Source organism: Equus caballus, chromosome 15, assembly GCF_041296265.1.
Source record: "Equus caballus isolate H_3958 breed thoroughbred chromosome 15, TB-T2T, whole genome shotgun sequence".
NCBI lineage: Eukaryota > Metazoa > Chordata > Mammalia > Perissodactyla > Equidae > Equus > Equus caballus.
This window is the reverse complement of record NC_091698.1, coordinates 75,574,454-75,596,035: the sequence shown is the minus strand read 5'-3', so window position 1 is coordinate 75,596,035 and position 21,582 is coordinate 75,574,454. Positions and strand designations below refer to the sequence as shown.

Below are 21,582 nucleotides of genomic sequence, written 5' to 3'. Positions count from 1 at the left end.
AGATTCCAGACAGACTTCTTTAGGGTTATGACCAGCTCTGCAGCTTAAGTGTACCCAGCTAGCCTGCTTAGTCAGCACCCCACAAACACGTCCACCACAGACGCACACCCCCGTTGCCTCCACACACAGACATACACTCCTGCAAGGCAGAGGACAGTGAAAACCGTCAGGGAAGGCAAGTATAGGCTGCCTCAAATAACTTATATGCTTCAGATTTAAGTGTTCTTTTATTTAACTTTCTGGGTAGCTGAATAAGCTAAACATTCCTTTTATGGTTGAAAATACCTTAGTCCCTTTTCATATGTGAATCTAATATACCAAAGATTATTAAGTTGTTCGTGGACAAATAAGGAAATTGAATTTTATTGTGAATTTCAGATTTCATCGTGTTATGTTCATATCTATGTGAGGTGGGGTTGAACGTATGGAAAAAATAAATAAAGGCTCATTTGGATATAGGACATTATAATTCCCCAGATGTTTATGCTACATTGCTGAATTTGATCCATGCAGCTGTCCTGAGAACTAGGCAGGAAATAGTTAAGTTTTACAGATGAGAAAACTTATGTCCTGAGACGTTAAGTAACTTAATCAAAGGTCAGATAATTAATTTGTTTGGTTTTTTTTCATCTTGACCGCCATATTCCTGTGTGACATCTTGAGGACTCTGGAACGGAACTTACATCCATTTTAAACTAAATTCCTAGTTGTCTTAATATTCACCTCTTCCTAAAATCATGGTGCAAAGAACAAAACCTGTCTAACAAAGAACTCTAAACTTATTGTATGTCTGGATAATTAAATTTTATTATATTTTGTTTTAATCCTGTTAATGAAATCATGTGAATAGCCTAAGAGATTTCCCCTAGAGTACCAAATAAAATACACATGGATCATACACACGTCCAGCTCAATTACACTGCAGTTCCAAACTCTTAATTTCAACCTTTCATTGGAATGAAAATCTTTACTTTCTTTTCACTAGCTTTTTTTTTTTTTTTTTAAATGGCCAAGGAAAGGAGTAGGGGTGTGGTGCATGACGGCGTCTTTGTCTCTTTTGACGATCAGCAGCGCCATCTACTGTCAAGAAATAAAATTGTGAAGCATTACAGCAACATAATGAAAATTAGCACTTCATGAGGGAAAGACAGTTTTATAACCCCGGGAATTTAACTGATATAGATTTGTGTACACACATTTTTATTTTATATTATGACATCCTTAAGCAACTTACAGAAAGAACCAGATGATATTAAAACAGTATTTATGTAATGCTTAACTTTGGAAGGGGAGTAAAAATGGACTCGCAGCTGAAGTCACTCAGTCACTAAGTAGATATGTGACTTCTTTAACCCTGTCTTTTCATTTGTAAAATAGGAATAATTATCCTTAAAAGATTATTTTGTTGATTAAGTGATATGTGTAAAGTTTAACCCAAAGCTAGGACAACAAGGTAGCTATTGTTACATGACATCTCCTGAGCACATGTTAAGTCTCAGTCTGTGCTAGAACTTTCTTCACAGCAATCCTGTGAGACAGAGAGATTCAAGAGAGCAGGTATCATGTCCAAGATTTCATAGTTAAGTCAGGGCCAGGTTTCTATCCAATTTTTCATCTAGTTCCAAAGTTGTTCTCATTCCCGTTAATTCACAAAACATGGCTCTGAATCCTCTTCTATTTCTGTGGACATTCGCTTTGAGGCCACCAATGAGAAGATGCTTTTCATGTATGGGTCCCATCCTTTGTGGTCCGATGCACGTCTCATTTTGTAGATGTGCCAACTTTGCCTAACCATTCAATATGTTTAAGAAAGTAATTTCAGAAAGACTCTCAGAGAGTTTCATATGCAACCTTGATCATAATCAAGGACAAAAAGGATGACAAATCTACAGTTCCACATGTTCTTATAGCATTTTATACAGAGCTCTCTGTTACTATTATCTCATTGTGTTAGCAAAATTTTTTACAGAGCTATCTTTCTTTCTGGAATAGAATTCCTTATGGGCAAAATTCACTCTCATTAAATGGATGAATGGACTAATGAAAAATGATTACATATTATTTCTCCCAGGATAAAGAGATGATGCCTCTGTAAGGTCTTTGAGGACAGAGACTTTAAATTCTCCCTACTCCAACACAGAGTGATTATTATTTGAGATTTCTTCACTGAAATTGAATCAGATTGCCTAAAAATTGTCCTCAAAGTATTTCTTTGCAGACAAACCACTTTAGAATGCCATTCTTTATCCCGTTTAGTAACTAAATCCAAAAAGTATTTCTTTTAATTCAGATTTCTTCTGTGGGGAATGTAAGAAGATTTTACTGAGATTTAAAAATATCAACAATTAAAAACTGATAAAACGCATATGTAAATCACAAAATTGTATTGCTAAAGTTTCTTTTAAAACTAAGGGAATTTTGCCTCTCATCTGTTAAAAAGAAGAAGAAACCTACTGCATAGAAGTGTTTTGACTATTATGTGAAATAACATATGAAGAGCATCTTGCATAGGTCTTAGTCACTTCTTTCTTTCACTTAAAAGTATATTTCCTGAGTTTCTACTGTATGCCGGATAGACAGTGTTTTAGACACTGAGGGGACGACCGTAAACAAGAGAGACAAAATCCTACCCTCAAGAAGCTTCCGTGGGAGGTGGAGGTGGAATGGCAGGTGGGGAATCTGACAAATAATCAAGTGAAAAGTTCTATAGAGAAAAGTCAGGTAGGGGTGGGAGGTCAGAGTTCCAGGAGGTGCTGGTTTAGATAGATCAGTCATTGAGGGTCTTGTGAGCGGTGATCCTTGAGCAAAGAGCTGATGAAGTGGGAGAGTGCTCCATGGAGATATCGGGGGGAAAAGCATTTCAGTCCGAGAGGACAGGAGAGATAAGGGCCCCCTAAGATGGAAGTCTGCTTGGCTCAATAAATGCTAAAAGGTGTTCCTTCCCACCTCTGCTCCAATACCTGAGCCTTTTGTTTTTCCCAGTGGTGGCTCCCATGATCATAGTGATTTAAGGTGCATAAGTATTGGCCATGTCTGTATGTAGATGTAAGGAAATCATTGACAAAGAACTAGTCTTTGCAAGTGTGCCTCAAAGAATATAAAGAAAAGTAGCCAAGTTGAAGTTCTCCGTGGCAAGACCCGTCCTGCTTTATGACTGTTTGATTTACCATGTTGTAAAGGGTGACTGGGTTTCCAGGCTAATCCTTAGGACCCTACTTAGTGTCTAATGTAGATGGAATGTATGCCATTTGTAATAGAATACAGTGGAAAACACCTCTGTTACCAGTGTATATAGCACGATGTTCTAAATCCCATTTGGGTTCTGACGTTCTATACTTCTGTGATATACAGAAGGAGCAAAGGGAAAATTCATTACTTGTAGTAGGGGTTGAATGGGCCTTTGTGATTTGACCTGGAGACCCAACAAACACTTATAACATTCTCTCTACAGAAGAACGAGTTGTGGGTTTCAAATGCTACACTGACAGACGCTCCGAACACAGGCCATTCATGAATTGGAGACTTCCTGTGGTGGATGAGAGCGTCCCTGGTGACAGTGGGCAGGAAGAGATTAAAGAGCAAGTCCAGAACTACTGTCGCTGGAACATTATGGGGGAAACACCAATCATGACAGCAAAGCCAGACATAGAGTCCTCAGAGAGTTGCGAGCCACAGCGCTGCGTGGTGAGTGCTGTGAAAACATAAGGCCGCGAGCCACACTTTGAGGAACACACTGCCAAGCTTCAGTAGAAGTCAACTGACAAGGCTCTGAAAGACAGAGTCTAAAAATCTTAATGTGCCTTTCTCTTTAAATTTTGGGGGTACATGCCCTTCTCCCTGGGCACCTGAGGTGTCATCCGTCTCTAAGATTAAGACTGTTACAGCAGGAATACAAAGTGGGGAAAAAATTGATATTGTGAATAACAGCTTCAGTTATTCAAAACAGAATTTTATAGCAAAACACTAGTCTTAAAAACAGGGGGCTAGCCCGGTGGAACAGTGGTTAGGTTCCCACATTCTGCCTATCGGCGGCCCAGGGTTCCCCAGTTCAGATCCTGGGTGTGGCCATGGCACCGTTTGGCAAGCCATGCTGTGGTAAGTGTCCCACGTATAAAATGTGGAGGAAGATGGGCATGGATGTTAGCTCAGGGCCAGTCTTCCTCAGCAAGAAGAGGAGGATTGGCAGTAGTTAGCTCGGGGCTAATCTTCCTCAAAAAAAAAGAAACAAGGCCTAAATCAGAGCAAGAGAAAGTTGTTCCAAATTCTTGTATTTCTTTCTTTAACGTGTGAAAGTTCCACACAGGACCGTAAAAGTACATATATGAAATAAAAAAGAAGTGAGAGGAAGGTCTTTCTCTTTAGACCTGGGGAAATGTAGGAAAGAGGAAGAAGGAAGCTGATGGAGTAGGTTAGACAATAAGCTTCTTCATACTCCCTTCATACTTCATACTTCTTCATAATCTCATACTTCATACTTCATACTTTTCATACTGGTGCAAGGAAGCTTGCACCAGTGAATGTGAATCAGCTCACTGCTTTACTCATCGAGAAAATCTTATTAAAAATCTTTTAAAAGTTGGCTGAACTACACAGTGTGCTCAGTGACATAGTAAACGCTGAATGACATCAAGGCCAACATGTTCAATTCAAATTGTTCTCTTTATCACGGGTTAATAAGGATGCTGATCCCTAACAATAACCATCGTTTCTTGACGAGGTATGATGGTTATCGAGGGGGAAAGTTCTATCAAGTCAAGAATGTTTGCACTATGAAGTGAACTCATAGTGTTTCTGCAAGATAAGAAGCCAGTTTAGTTCCAGCTTTTGTAGATGTGAACTGGACACCCAGACTTGCTTATTTGTTTGATGTTCTCAGTATTTTTAATGATCATAACACTTCCATGCAAGGAAGGAAGGTGGCATGCTTTCCAACGGTAGATAAGATCCAAGAGGAAGCACAAATGTTAGAATCTTGGAATCACAGTTCCTACACACTGTGATGACAGTAATTACAAGGAAGGTAGATGATGATCTTCATATAGCAAATTGGAGAAAAGTTATCACCAAACAGCTTATGCATTTGGTAGAATGTTTTGAATTTTTCCATTGAAAGACGATTCACACATAGGAAGTCCATGGATATGGAATCCATTTCTTTCCCTGAAGGATCAATTAAATATTCCAATGTAATGAGGGAAGAAAATACTAGAACTTCTACTTTCATTTTTAATTAAATTTTATTAATGTTTAATACTCAAAACATTAGTAGAAGGTGTACATAATTCATAAATAAATATACATACACTGGGGATGTGGGCTTAAAGAATTTCGCGATTGGGGTACACAATCAATAAAGTTTGGAGTCCACTGGATTAGAAGATAGAAGTATCAGGATATTTTAGCCTGAGACAATTAAAGATTTAATTTCTTTAATTCCCCTTGTGGTAATTCCTCCTGATTATATCCTGCCACGTACGTACATCTATATGGAAAGAGAATGTTAATGATACAGACTTTGAATATTTCCAGACCAGATTTCTTATGAAAATGAGTGACCATGATTTCTTACGCTAAAGTAATAAAGTGGCTTCTGATTATGGTTTAGTTTGCCATATAGCTTAACTACAGGGAAAATATGCCCATAGTCCAGCCCGTTTTTCTCACTGGGAACCGAGTAGTTGACATCTTGTTTACTTTAGTCTCCTGAAGGTAGTCTCTAACCACAGTCTCTGAGGGTCTGAGGAGTCTGAGGCCTTCCCTGTGGGGACCCTGGAAAGAGGTGACTTGTGCAGGAGCCATCCAGCAAAGCTCTGCTAGCCACCTGGGGCATTCTATTTTTTTTTTTTTTAAGATTTTATTTTTTTTCCCTTTTTCTCCCCAAAGCCCCCCAGTACATAGTTGCATATGGGTCCTTCTAGTTGTGGCATGTGGGACGCTGCCTCAGCGTGGTTTGATGAGCAGTGCCATGTCCACGCCCAGGATTCGAACTGACGAAACACTGGGCCGCCTGCAGCGGAGCAGGCGAACTTAACCACTCGGCCACGGGCCAGTGGGGTGTTCTTTTTAACCAGTGGTTTCCAAACTGTGCTCCTGGAGCCCTGCCTTCCATGGTATTCTGCATCCTACCCCACCCCCACTTTGCAGTTCTGCCTTAACCCATTTTCTATTTTCAGCTTTGGCATAAGATTTACTTCTAAGAAAAGCTGGAAAACTACCTCCCTACTCGACTGCCACCATTTGCATCTGCTTTCAATGCTGAGTTCTCTGGTTTCATCTAATTTTACCTGAATATCCACAGACACATCTTTTCTCCAATGAGCGTTTCTTTACCAGGCTCCATTTGTCTGCCTCCACATCAGATAAAGGAAAGGTTTATATGCAAAATTGAGCTGGAAGAAGGGATTTGAAGTTCAAGTCCACAGAAATGCACCTGAAGACTCAGAGAATTGACTGGATCCCCTTTTTCCTTCCTTTCATATCCTATTTGGCACTCATATTTATGGCTAAACCCTGGCTTGACATCTCAATATTCTAAATGCTTTGCAGTCTGCACAGAACTTTACCATGCCCAACTGTATCTGATTCTCACAACAGCCCGACGCTGGGCAGTAATTATTATTACTCATTTTACAAACAAGGAAACCAGAGAAACTCAAAGGGGTTCAATAACCTGACCGCACTGCTTTTGAAGTCAGGCCGTCAGACTTTATGTTCAACGTTTCCCGTTACATCATGTTGGGTCTCAAAGTCCTTTGAATAAAGACAGTGCCCTCTTTTGTCTGACTTAGTGGGAAGCAGCCCAATGAAGCTTAATGATTTATGTTTATTTCTGAAGCGAGTAGGTGGCAGCAGGCTGGATTGGGTGGAGGCTGAAAGGAAATATAAAGCAGGCTCCGGGGACCTTGCTGCCTTGTCAGTAAAAACAACACCTATGCACACGAAACTCTTAAGGAAAAACAGAAGAAGCCATCTTATTTTGCCATAGGAATATACCAATTTCTCTATATAGGGAATATCAAATGAGTACAGTTCGCTGCAAGGTTGGCTTTTCAACAGCAAGTGAAATAAATACAAAACCCAGCAGTAGAAAGTTTACTTTTTGGATGTGTACCCATAAACCAGAGAAAGAACAGCATGACAGATTTAGTTAATGGGGAAGAAGGCTTTCCCAAGATTGGAAAAGATAGGGAAGCAGGAAGAGCAACCTATTCTGATTGTAGCCGTGGGAGAGGCATAAAATTCAGGTAAGGAGTGTCTGCTGAACCCGCTAAGGAAAGAAATTATGAGGAGAAGCCTATGGACATCCTTACATTTGTCCTCACCTGTCTGGGTTTTTCTGCATGGTTTTCCTCTGCGGAGGAAGAGACTGAACAACTTTTCACGTTTCATTATTTTATGATTTTTGTCTGCCATATATGTAAGGAGATGAAGATATTCTTCTTATATCAGCGGCTGGTAGATGAATTCCTCGTCACAGAAGTCCCATCCTTGTGGGGAAAGTACTCAGCAGGGCCGCTCGCAGGAGTTAGTCTCAGGCGGGTTGGGGGTAGGGGCTGGTACCAAGGCGGTGCGGGAAGGGCGTTCAGCGCAAAGAGATGGGATTGTCTGCCCCCTACTGGAGGGATGGAGGTGGAGTTAGGAAGTGGAGAAGGGAAGAAAAGAGGAGGGAGCAGGGAGGAGAGGAGAAGGGAGGATTCAAGAACTGGCAGAATATGGACTATGTCACATGACCCCCTAAGACTCCTCTGTGACGTCATTAACTTCAAGAGATGATTGAGGAGAAAGACCAGTTACAGAAGCCTCCAAGGGCTGTATTTCCAGGTTGAGGGGAGACAAAACAGAAACATTTGTGAATGCAGGAGCTTAGCCGAGTTCTGAGTTCCGTTAGAAAGTTTCCTGAGTCCCCAAAGGGCAGGGAGGTGTCACTGACATCTGGGTTCCATGGTTAATCACTTTAAGACTTTTTATATATGAATCAATAAAAATTGCTTGCTTTACTAGTTTTTAAATTTCGGGGGAGGTTGTACCAGGTATCTTTTTGGTCCTCCTCAACTCAAGACACCATAATTCTTTGTATGCTCTAAATTACAGTTTCTGAAAATCTGGTCTTTGAAGGCCCTCCAGGTGGTCTGTGGCTGCCCAAATGCAATGAGTAGGTTTAGTTTGGAGAATATTTTCTGCTAGAGATTTGAGTTCTCCATAAAAGGGTACAGAAATAGATATTTGAAAATTATAACCACAGAGATGGTCACATGCTAGGCAGACACGTCAAATGATATGCTATGTGTGCATGTGTGTGTGTTTCTGTGGCTGCCAGCAGAAGCTTTGAGGTAGGTGGTCCAAGGGATTCCTTCGCTGTGGGTCACAGTCTGAAATCTCATTTGAGATGAAGTTAAGCCAAACACTTCTAAGACACTAAGAAATCAAATCAATTTGCTGTAGAGTCTTTATACACGTATTTGTAACTGATATTTCAACTGAGAAAACATCTTGACCCTAAACTTTTGCAATTTCATTTCTGACCATAATGGAGGGATATCTTGGCCACATTACCCTTATATCCAATTTTGTTTCTAGTAGCACAAATAACCACTCAGCTTAGAAGTTTAGTGCCCTTATTTTAGGGGATGGTTTGGAAAGAGATTGGCTAGGAAATCCATTCTCAGAAAGAGCCTCTTGAAAACCTTCATTAACCTTTATCATCATGCCTATTTTCGAACTTCAATGTAAAGAAATGGTGTCCTCTTCATGGGTTCAAATCCACAGCAAGAGTGCAGATCACTCAGATAGCAAGAATTTGGTGGCAGTATAGTTTTATTTCATCTCCCAAAGTCACAAAAAACAGATATGGCTTCCAGAACCATAAAAGAAAAACACTGAGGACATCGTCAACAAAACTAGGTGGAAAGGAATTCTCCCAACCCCAGAATATGGGCGGTGTGCCAAAACATGAGACAGCAGCGGGGCCTGAGAGAGAAAGAAAAGTCTAGAAAGCTCTTATGAGCCAGAGGATTGGTAAATTACCAGCAAGACACCCTGAAAGGAGAGGACCACACACTGTGGGAGAACCTAGGTGAGCAAACTGGAAAATCTTCCAGTGAGAAAGGCTCCAAGATGGTGGGGAAGGTGGCTGGACTGTGTTTTGGCGGTAAGGTGAATCTCAACCCCCAAATATGTCCACGTTCTAACCCCTGGAGCCTGTGAATATGTATCCTTATGTGGTAGGGAGGGGTAGCAGATGTAGTTGAGTTAAGGATCTTAAGATGGGGAGATTATCCTGGATTGTCCAGGTGGCCTAAATATTATCAACCTCCTTGTTGGAGGGAGGCAGGAGGACCAGAATCAGAAAGGAGATGTGACAACAGAAGGAGAGGTTGGAGCGGTGCGCTTTGAAGATGGTGGAAGGGGTCACAAGCCAAGAATGCAAGCAGCCTCTAGAAGCTGGATGAGGCAAAGAAGTGGATTCTCTCCCAGTCTTCAGAAGGAGTCCAGCACTGCCCACTGCCCATACACTGATTTGAATTCATTTCAGACTTCTGATCTCCAGAACTGTAAGCTAATAAATTTGCATTGTTTTAAGCCACTGAGTTTGTGGTGATTTGTTAGTCATAGGAAACTAATACAGATGGAAACTACATTTCCTAGAATCCCCTTTCCTGTATGTCCTGGTTAGAGCTGGCCAAAAGAAAAACTTGGACAAGATTTGGGAAGCAGAAGTGAATGAAGCAGGAGACATTCCTCTCTGAGGGTCTTTGTGATGAGATAAAATGCCCTGTAGGGTCCAGATTGGCCTCACTCTCCTCTGCTCCATGTCCAGCCCTTCTTCTAGACTGCAGGCCCTGCTGACCTGTAGCAGCCCCAGGCCTCCCATCAGATGTTTGGCTGTGAACCCACAGAGACCGCAGCTACACTGAGGCAAGAGCTTCCTACAGACCCCTCTACAAGCTCCCCTTCAGAGCCCCACTTCAGCACTGGACACTTGGCTTCTCAGATTCCATTGCATTCTCCAACCTGTCCTCCAATACTGGAGCCTTGAGAGGATGAGTCAGACAACGTTGGTATTTCTTAAAGTGATTAGGCCACTTACTTTTCAGTGAGTGAAAGTTTCTATTGCCCCATAACCTCAACAACACTTGATATTGGCTGATTCTTAAATTTTGACCAATCTGTGAGCTATGGCTGATACCTCCTTGTGGCTTTCATTTGCATTTCCCTGATAACTAATGAGGTTGTTTATCTTCTAATATTTTTAGTGGCCTTCTGGATTTCCTTGTCTCTGAAGTGCACGTGACTTTTGCTCATTTTTCTATTAGGTCGTCTTCCTTTTTCTTATTGATTCATGGTTCTTTCTATACTCTAGATATTCACCCTTTACCAGTTATATCTTTTGCAAATATCTTACCCCAGTGTGTGGCTTGCCTTTTCACTATCTTTAAAAGGTTCCTAATTTTGATGTAATCAAATTTATCACTTGATTAGTGCTTATTGTGCATACACTAAAACCCAGAAATTCTACTTCTAGGTATACATTCTAGAAAAACTCTTGGAAAATTCTCCAGGTGCAAGAATATTCCTAGTAGCGTTGTTTCTAATAGGAAACAAAACAAAATAAAACAACAGCTGGAAGCTCCCTAAATGTCCACCAAGAGAGAAGATAAATCCACATAGGTGTGTCCATCCAAAGAGATGAACTTCAAACACGTGCATCCACATGGCTTTGTCTCACAACCATACTGTCAACTGAAAAAATAATTCCTTTTATGAAAAATTCAAAATCGGCTTGAGTTAAATAATATATTATTTAGAGATTAAAAACAGAGGTGTTAAGCTTTAAAGAGAAGGAAAGGAGTGATTCAGGATTAAGGTTATCTCAGGGGAGAGAGAGGGGTTGTGAGATGAGAGGTGCACACAAGGGGCTTTGAAGGTGCTGGCAACTTTCTAACCTAAGAGGTGTTTGCACAGCTGTTTGCTTTATTCTTCTTTGAAATGACCGTAGACTTATATACTCATTGTCGTATGATCTATTTTCCAAATAAAACATTTTAACAGATATTATTCTAACAATCATATTTCTCGTCCTGGTTTAAGGGAGGTGAATAGAAGATTCTGAACACTTTAAGGGAGCCCTTCTCACAAGCCAGCTCTGGAACTGTGGCAATCAGAATCACGTGTGTCGTGTGTTAAAACTGCAGACTGCCGGCCCCCACCAGGCTACAGAATCAGACTGTCCACTCTGGGGCCGAGGAATCGGTGTCATTGTGCCCAGGTAATCTTCTCCCTAGATATTTCGGGCCACCCCAGGGCACTCAGTTCTCCGCAGTCATCTTCCTGAAGGCATCAGTGGCTCCCTACTGCCCTCTCGTGGCAAGGTTTTCCACCCAACCTGAGCAGAGGAAGCCAGCTAAGAAGAGCATGGAAGCAGATGGATTCTGTCACGGGAAGTGATCTGTCCAAGTTTGGTGGTGGCTCTGAACTTGCCAAAAACATGGCATCTAGAACCCCTAAGCTTGTCTGGCACTTCTGTTGGAGTCCTAAGTGCTCCTGCCTGGCTTACTTGCCTGAAACTTACCTGTGCTCCTCTTGACAGAGATGATCTCATAGACCCACAGAGCCCTCCTACCTGCTCCAGACCCTCATGCCACCCGGTCCTCCCTGCCCACAGAGATGCCCCAACTCCGGATCCTGTTTCCCCACCTGGACCCACCATCCACACACACCTGCCCTACATCAGCTAGTCTCCTTTTCTGCCTCAACAAACATTGGTGGTCTAACTAGAACCCTGGTCCTGGGCTCTCCCATATGACCCTGCCCTGCCCTGTGACTTCTGCAAGACCAGGGCTAATAAGAGGCTAAGCATCAAAAGCCACAGAGAAATGCAGCCCTCAGACAAGTAAATGCTCTCAGGCTGCAGTGGACATGCTCAGTGCCTGCTGCTTCCCCCACCCCCATCCTCCTTCCTACTCCTTTTTCTCTCTCCCCTCCTCATTTGGTCAGAGTTTCTGATTCCTGACATTGAGCTCAAAACGGGCAGGTTCGCTTAGAAAAATCATGAAATTGGTGTAACTCAAAGGAGGAGCCTAGATCAGATCCCAGGGGCAGATTGCAAGTGTGTAGAGTCCCCATTCACTTTGCCACACCTCTGTCCCCACCTCCCACCCTGTAAAGAATCCTGAATTTAGTCCCTGTTATTATATGTGGCCACTGTGAATGTATTATGTGTTCCCTGGACTGAATAAGTCCCTGCTTCCTCCCCAGGAGGTCGTCACCCACCCAGTGGAAGGCAGCATAGTGTAATGATGAAAAATAGGAATTTAGAATAAGAATTGGACTGAAATCTCTGATTGCTTATATGCTGGGTGATCTTGGGACATTATTTTAACATCTCTAAACCTCAATTTCCTCACCTATAAAATGAGGATAATAATATTTAACTCAAAGTTTATTGTGCTTATCAAACGAGACAGCATTAAAAAATGCTCATCACATCTCGTACCCGTGGAAGTACTTAATAAATATTATTTGTTATTATTTATTATGCAGTCCAGACTTTTTAGGGCTCAAAGGGCTGTATCTTAGGGGTGGAGTCATTTGGAACCGTAGACAACATCCGTTCCCAAAGGCTCCTTGGAAATAGCCGGCTCTCCCCGGACTCTCTAGAGAATGCTCCAGTTTGAGTCCATTCGGACTGTGTCCTCCAAGCTCGATCACAACACTGGCCCAGCAGCTGGAATCTTCCACCAGGGATCACACCTGTCAGTCAAGTCAGCTAAGGGCCATGCTCATTCAGGAGAGTCAACCCCCTTTCTCGTCTACTCTCTTGCTGGCTTTCTCTCCCTCCTCCTCACTGCTTTTCTCTCCCTTACACCTTCAGCCTGCCTAGAATGAGATGTTTCACCCACACCCATCTACTGTCACTCAGAGTTGGGGGATTGAGGTTTCCTCATTCAGAGAACACTATTTTCTTTTTTGTTTTAAGGATGGCCCAATATATATTTTTTTTAATTTTTATATATTTTTTATTGTGATAACATTGGTTTATAATGTTATAAAAATTTCAGGTGTACATCATTATATTTCAATTTCTGTGTAGATTACATCATGTTTACTACCCAAAGACTAATTACCATCCATTACCAGACACATGTGCGAATCACCCCTTTTGCCGTCCTCCCTCCCCACCTCCCCCCTGGTAACCACCACTCTAATCTCTGTCTCTATGTGTTTGTTTGTTGTTGTTTTTATCTTCTATTTATGCGTGAGATCGTACCCTATTTGACTTTCTTCCTCTACCTTATTTCGCTTAGCATAAAACCATCAAGGTCCATCCATGTTGTTACAAATGGCAAGTTTTCATCTCTTTTAAGGCTGAGTAGTATTCCATTGTGTGTATATACCACATCTTCTTTATCCATTCATCCCTTGATGGGCACCTAGATTGCTTCCAAGCCTTGACTATTGTGAATAATGCCACAATGAACATAGGGGTGCATATATCTTTACACATTCGTGTTTTCATGTTCTTTGCATAAAAACTCGGCAGTGGAATAGCTGGATATTATGTTAGTTCTAGTCTTAATCTTTTGAGGAATCTCCATACTGTTTTCCATAGTGGCTGCACCAGTTTGTACTCCCATCATCAGTGTATGAGGGTTCCCTTCTCTCCACAGCCTCTCCAACACTTGCTATTTCTTATCTTGTTAATTACAGCCATTCTGACCAGTATTCTGAGGTGATATCTCATTGTAGTTTTGATTTGATGTTGAACATCTTTTCATGTGCCTGTTTACCACCTGTATATCTTCTTTGGAGAAATGTCTGTTCAGATCTTTTGCCCATTTTTTTATTGAGTTGTTAGTTTTTTGTTGTTGAGATGTATGACTTGTTCATATATTTTGCATATTAACTCCTTGTCAGATACACGGTTTGCAAATATCTTCTCCGATTGTTAGGTTGTCTTTTCGTTTTGTTGATGGTTTCTTTTGCTGTGCAAAACCTTTTTAGTTTGACGTAATTCCATTTGTTTATTTTTTCTATTGTTTCCCTTGCCTGGTCAGACATGGTACTTGAAAATATGCTGCTAAGACTGATGTTGAAGAGTGTACTGCCTGTGTTTTCTTCTAGAATTTTTATGGTTCCAGGTCTTACATTCAAGTCTTTAACCCATTTCGAGTTAATTTTTGCGTATGGTGAAAGATAATGGTCTACTTTCATTTTTGTGCATGTGGCTGTCTAGTTTTCCTAACACCATTTATTGAAGAGACTTTCCTTTCTCCATTGTATGTTTTTGGCTCCCTTGTTGAAAATTAACTGTCTGTAGATGTGTGGGTTTATTTCTGGGCTCTCAGTTCTGTTCCATTGATTTGTGTGTCTGTTTTCATGACAGTAACATGCTGTTTTGGTTACTACAGATTTGTAGCATATTTTGAAATCAGGGAGTGCTCTTTTTCCTCAGGATTCCTTTGGTTATTTGGGGTCTTTTATTGTTCCATATAAATTTTAGGATTCTTTGTTCTATTTCTGTGAAAATGTCGTGGGAACTTTGATAGAGATTGTATTGAATCTGTAGATTGCTTTAGGAAATGTGGACATTTTAACTGTGTTAATTCTTCCAATTCAAGAGCATGGAATATCTTTCCACTTCTTTGTGTCTTTCTCAATTTCTTTCAACAATGTTTTATAGTTTTCAGTGTACAGATCTTTCACCTCTTTGGTTAAGTTTATTCCTAGGTACTTTACTCTTTTTGTTGTAATTGTAAGCAGGATAGTATTCTTAATTTCTCTTTCTACTATTTTGATGTTAGTGTATAGGAAAACAAACGATTTTTGTATGTTGATTTGTATCCTGCAACTTTACCATATTCATTTATTATTTCTTAAAGTTTTTTAGTGGATTCTTTAGGGTTTTCTACATATAAAATTGTGTTATCTGCAAATAGTGACAGTTTCACTTCTTCCTTTCCAATTTGGACCCCTTTTATTTCTTTTTCTTGCCTTACTGCTCTGGCTAAGAATTCTAATACTATGTTAAATAAGAGTGGCGAAAGTGGGCATCCTTGTCTGGCTCCTGTTCTTGGAGGAACAGCTTTCACTTTTTCTCCATCAAGTATGACATCAGCTGTGGGTTTGTCATAGATGGCCTTTATTATGTTGAGGTATTTTCCTTCTATACCCATTTTATTTGGAGTTTTTATCATAAATGGATGCTGTATCTTGTCAAATGCTTTCTCTGCTCTATTGAGATGATCGTGTGGTTTTTATTCTTCATTTTGTTAATATAGAGAACACGGTTTTCTAGTCAGGTGTCACATAATTATATGCTTCAAATGTGGCAGTTGAGTCCCTCAAAGAAACTCTTCAGAGCAGCCCCAGAAAACAAAACAAACCAAAAAAAGTGCCTGATATCACTCTGTTGTGAAGTCCTCTGTTCACACATTCAGCACCCCCAGCAGACCTATGCTCCTACCCTCCACCCTGCCTGGCTTACTCAGTGCTTCCTTCCTCCTGCCCTCCCAAGTCAAGTCTCTGTGGTAAGGAGCACGTCCCACTCCTTGGGTTACCTCCTACTTGAAGGCAGCAGCCCTGTCTGCCAAGATGGCCCATTCTTAGGGATGACAGTGTTGACCAGAATTTACACCCAAAGCAGCCTCTCTGTCTGACTCACTGGGGATGTTTCCTTAAGTCATCCCTCTGTTCTCCAGGACATGGAGCCTGGAGTTTTAGAGCATTGAGCCTGTGAGCACACTCACCTCGCATTTAATCATAAAATAAATTGTTTATTTTATAATTAGACGTTGGGGAAAATGAAAACCTCACAGCAACCGTAAGAACCTGAAATATGGACTTAACCCTGCACTCATTGGGTTGGTAAGTATCTTCCCCTCTCTGGGTTCCTCATCTGCCAAATGAGAGGGCTAGGCTGGATGGTCTAAGAGGCCTCTTCCAGCTCTGATGGGTCAACATCAGGTTCACCAGTGCACAAGAATGTCACACCTGCTCTTCCTGCAGCACTGCCCTTCTGGGAAGCTCCCGTCACTCAGACGATATGTCTGTCTGCTTTATTCCCCAATACAACTTCAAGCCTAGGTCTTTGCCTCATCTAAGACACAGATCCTGTAAGATGACTCACTTGAGATCACAAAGTAAATTAATTTTGGAGGCCAAAACAGCAACCCAGTTCTCCCTCCCAAGTTTATTTCAAGAGAGCCCAAGACAAGAACAACCTGCCCCCCCACCACCCCCACAAAAATTCTTGATGGATTTACATCTATGCAAAATTTCTTAACTTAAATTTTAACTTTCAAAATAGTGTATATTTAGACATGTAGATTGCCATCATTCAATAGTATATATTCAAACATGTAGATTGTCATCATTCAATAGTGTATATTCAAACATGTAGATTGCCATCATTCAATAGTGTATATTCAAACATGTAGATTGCCATCATTCAATAGTATATATTCAAACACGTAGATTGTCGTCATTCAATAGTGTATATTCAAACATGTAGATTGTCATCATTCAATAGTGTATATTTAGACAGGTAGATTGTCATCATTCAATAGTGTATATTCAAACATGTAGATTGCCATCATTCAATAGTGTATATTTAGACAGGTAGATTGTCATCATTCAATAGTGTATATTCAAACATGTAGATTGCCATCATTCAATAGTGTATATTTAGACAGGTAGATTGTCATCATTCAATAGTGTATATTCAAACATGTAGATTGTCATCATTCAATAGTGTATATTTAAACATGTAGATTGCCATCATTCAATAGTGTATATTTAGACAGGTAGATTGTCATCATTCAATAGTGTATATTTAGACAGGTAGATTGTCATCATTCAATAGTGTATATTTAAACATGTAGATTGCCATCATTCAATAGTGTATATTTAGACAGGTAGATTGTCATCATTCAATAGTGTATATTTAGACAGGTAGATTGTCATCATTCAATAGTGTATATTTAAACATGTAGATTGCCATCATTCAATAGTGTATATTTAAACATGTAGATTGTCATCATTCAATAGTGTATATTCAAACATGTAGATTGCTATCCTTCAAAACTCTTCCTTTAACCTGCATGAAACCTGCCTAGGAAAACATTTAGAAATTATGGTGAAACTTTATCGATCAGCCTTTTTTCCCCAATGTTTTGTGTTTTTTTTAACAAGAAAATTCAGTTTAAATACACAAGCCACAAGCTACTCAGGGCCTGGTGGCACTGATTTGACCTGGGATACTTAGTATTCTCAGCTCTTCATTTCAGAAGCTCAATGCTTTGTACACAAAGCTCACTGGCACAGAAACCCACACTGTCTTTAAATCCCCAAAGACCAGTCAGGCTCCCCAGAGGGAAAACTACTGAAAGCAAACAGTCTTTCCCAAGGCAACATTATCTTATCTCTGACTTTTTTGCCTTATCTGAGAAGAGAGGATCGAATTCATCATGCTTTCCCAGAGCAGTACTGTTGGAAGCAATGCTGATTTCTCAATCTCAACTCTCACGCAACTTTGTGAAAGGAAATTAGGAATTTTGCAAGATCTCCTGGCCAGAAGTCTCTTTTTAGATATTTATGCTTAATTGCGTCACCATCATTTTTACAAATAGGCCAATTTGTCTCAGAAAGTTCTGCATACCCCACTCAGGTAGGAAAGCAGGCTCCATCCTGAAGGATGGAGAGGGGGTGGGGGAGGCAGCGGTGCTGAGAGGGCCGGAGACCAGAAAAAGCTTATGATTGGGCCACAGAAGAAACAAAATGCTGGGCCTTGAAACCAAAGGCCATGGAAACGACCACAGATATCATCAGCTGAAGCCAGAGCATGAACCCAGACGGGGCGGGGGTGGGGTTTGGGGGATGAAACAAACTCCCTGTCATGGGAAGCGATTCAAGAAGACAGCATGGCCACCTCGGCCGGATGCCAGGGTGATACATGAGCTTCCCCCAGAGCTTAGCTCACCCTCAGGGAAAAGAGAGAAGGTGACTGTGGCGAGGGATGGGAAGAGTCCAGACTTAAAATCTGGAAGTAACTGAGTTAGCTGGAAGGCAATTTTGATTTCTTCCATTGTGATGCTAGCCAGAATTAAGGGTTCCACCATTAAATGCAGTCACAGATTAATGTGGCATTTCTGCTCTTTTGAATATTGTGATTGAAAGGCTTACCTGCTGTACTACCACGTTTTGTTTCACTGAAGGATGCTGCAGTGGATCTCTACAAGAATCCACTAACTCCCTAATTCCCACATTATTTTGTGAAGATAAAAGCTGGAATCTTTTTTTTAATGCCATGAGACATGGAGCACCTCTACAAATATTTTGGGTCCAATTGGAAATTTGTTTCTATATGTAGTTTGTCAGAGAAAAAACATTAACTTGTTTTTGTATGAATACAGAATGTGGTTTACACACGCACACACAAACCCTTTCTTGACCTCTTATATTATTTAGGCCTCTGTTAATGATGTTTCTGGCAATATAATATGTTACTGGAACACATTCTCCTTTTTAATACGGGCATTACTCCTTAAAGTGCTAAAGCATGTTAGCAGGAGAGCCAGCTCAGCTCTTCAGGGAAGTCAGTTAATCAGCCAGAATTACTGTCAGGAGGTAGGAAGTATCTGGGCCTGAACTATTCTGATAGGAAATCAGGTTTAGAAATGTGACTCGCTTTTATTGAAACATCTAAAGGAAGATACCAAATCTGTTAGTGAAACAATTGTGTTTTCTAGTCCCACAAAGTTTACTGCACGATAGCCACTCCCATCCCTGTTCCTGCTGTTTGAGAGAGGCTGCTTCTCTCAACAGAGGTACAAATGACAGTCACTTACTTTTCTAAAATAGATCCCTTTCAGCTATGACATGGGTAGGATCAGTTATGGCCATTGAGACAGAAGGAACATCTGGGGAAATCCTCACTCAAAAAAAGAAAGAGATGAATGAGAAGAGCCTCCTTCTTCCCTCCTGCCTTTTGAAGCAGTTGTGAGAGGGCATGATTGCTGGAACTGTGGCAGCCATCTTGCAACCATGAGGATACAGACCTAGAATGAAAGTCAATATGCTGTGGGTGGCAGCACAGAAATATGGAAAGTGCCTGGGCTCCTAAAGACACTGTTGAGATGCTGAATCAACCTGATCTTTAGAATTTTGGAGATGTGAGATAATAAAAACCCTTAGGGTTTAAGACACTTCTCATTGGTTTTCTGTTACTTACAGCCAGAAGCATCCAAATGATACATTAAAAGTCATTGAAAAAAGAACTAATTCCCATTAGCTGTGAAATGGAATAAAAATGTTTTAGTTTGTGTTTGAGTCTTGCTGCAGATTCTATTGGATCTGGAGAAATAGGACAGGGAGAATCACACAGGTGAGTATTCAGATACTATGATTAGATGTTCATTAAAATTATTTTAAACATTTAAAGACAAAAAAGTAAATTTTAGTTTACCTATAATAATTCTCAATGCTTTGACTTGTTTTAAAAGTTATAGTTCCTTTTTTCTTAAAAAAATCCTACTCTTCAGGCTCAATTCCTTTCCTTAGAGCTTTATTGAGTCCACCTTCTAGAACACCCTCAAAGTGCTAGTCCTGAGAGCTCTCTTCTTCCCAAAGTGCTCACCCACCTGGTCACTATTTTCTCCTGTTTTCTTTCTCCTAATCCATCTCTCTCAATCCTGCTGAAGGCATCTCAAACCATAGGCATTTACATCAACCATGGAATATGTAAGAATTCTTATTTCAGGAAAACATCTTGCCTGAGTCTGCCAGCAATTGGCAGTTCCTATGAAGACATTCTTAGACTCCATAGTGTATGAAAAGGGAGCATTAAATTAGGATACTGTGATTGGATAGACAGTGATGTTGCTTAAAAATTCTTCAGTACAAGAGGTCTCAATATGGTTATGGTAATATTGTATGACATGAAGCATTAAAGACAGTATGGTACAAAGACAAGAGAGACAGAAGAAGACGTTATCCAATACATACCCCAGGCATTTTAGATCCACTGCTGGGTATGGCAGAGTTCTACATCTGGATCTTGGTTACACGCTCCTCCACCTCCCACTTGGTCAGAATGGCAGACCCTGTTGGCTGATTAACGCAAAACCATTCCCAACCCCCTTCACTCTTTCATTCTCTTACTGTGGAGGTTGAAAATCCAGATATTCCCTTTCCCAGCTTCTCTTGCAACTGGAAATGGCTACGTGTTCCATTTCTGGCAAACGAGTTGCAAGCATAAGGTTCATGGGAATTTCTGAGACAGCTGTTCTTTCCCGATAACTGACATCCTGTCTCTCTCTCCCTTCCTCCTGCCTTGCGCAAGACAAGCATTAGGACCAAAAGCCAACTCTAAAGGTAATAATGCAGAAAGATAGAGTCTGCCTTTGATGGTATCATTGATTGATGAGTCAATGCCAGCAACCACTTGTCTCTTTTTCAAAGTTACTGTCAGATTATTTTGTTGTTATGCCTTGTAGTTGGAAGTGTTCCTAAGATACATATTTTTCCACTTTCTCCTTCAGGCAAAAATTCACACAGCTCATTATATTTAGAGCACGTGACCAAACAAACCCACGAAAGTATCAAATAATTGTCTACGATCAACTTTAGATGTATAATTCCTCCTGTGTGCCTCCTACCTCCTGGTATCATCATCCTTTACTAGAGATCTACAACTGCTAAAGGTGAGCACGTGACATTCACCAGTGAAATTTACTGCATAAATAGAATTCAGAGGTGGAAGAAAAGTACTCCAACTACTGAAATTAGAAAGAGGAAGTCCCACGGGCTGGGGAAAACACATCATTATCTTGAATATCATATCATTTTCAAGACAATGGCAGACCTGGTACATCCATATGGACAATGAAGTAGGTCTATTGACTCAACATATTAGCCTATATATAACCCAAATTTCACCAAGACTGCCCAAAATGTGAGTATAAGTAACACCGCATTAATATTAGTACTCATTTGATGGTTCTTTGTCCCCAGTTGCTGATACAGGATCTCAATTCCCTAAAAATTAGGATACCCTAGGCATTTCTGGAAGTTCCCAGGAGGTGTCTTATATATCATTATGAACACATCACTTATGCTTTTAGAAAAGACTCTGGGCCACCTCTGAGTATGACCATGTCCACAGATCCTCTGCCATCTCCCAGTGGACACCAGGACTCAGTATACCCCCAGGATTCAGCCCTAGTCCTCCAGACTTCATATTATATACATTAGAGTCTTCCTGGTGGTGAGGTAATCTTCATGCCCTTCACCCTGAATCTCATTTGTCAAGGACCAAAGAACACCGCTTGTACTTCTTTCATGAAGCCCTTTGCTAGAGAGATAATATATATATATATTTTTAAAGATTGGCACCTGAGCTAACAACTGTTGCCAATCTCATTTTTTTTTTTTTTGCTTTTTCTCCCCAAAGCCCCCCAGTACATAGTTGTATATTTTAATTGTGGGTCCCTCTAGTTGTGGCATGTGGGACACCGCCTCAATATGGCCTGATGAGTAGTGCCATGTCCACACCCAGGATCCGAACCGGCGAAACCCTGGGCCACT

At 40.7% G+C, this 21,582-nt stretch overlaps 2 long non-coding RNA genes across 2 annotated transcripts; both read right to left on the bottom strand.

The window, feature by feature from the left end:
• Positions 1-5,218: 5,218 nt before the first annotated feature.
• On the bottom strand, positions 5,219-7,724 carry LOC111768225 (uncharacterized). The gene is made up of 3 exons (XR_002800404.2): positions 7,323-7,724; positions 6,285-6,389; positions 5,219-5,482 (listed from the first exon to the last, which is right to left on the bottom strand). It is a non-coding gene; the product is annotated as an uncharacterized lncRNA (long non-coding RNA).
• Positions 7,725-12,992: 5,268 nt separating this feature from the next.
• LOC138917885 (uncharacterized) lies at positions 12,993-20,289 on the bottom strand. Its single transcript, XR_011426482.1, has 2 exons — positions 20,002-20,289; positions 12,993-15,352 (listed from the first exon to the last, which is right to left on the bottom strand). It is a non-coding gene; the product is annotated as an uncharacterized lncRNA (long non-coding RNA).
• Positions 20,290-21,582: the final 1,293 nt, after the last annotated feature.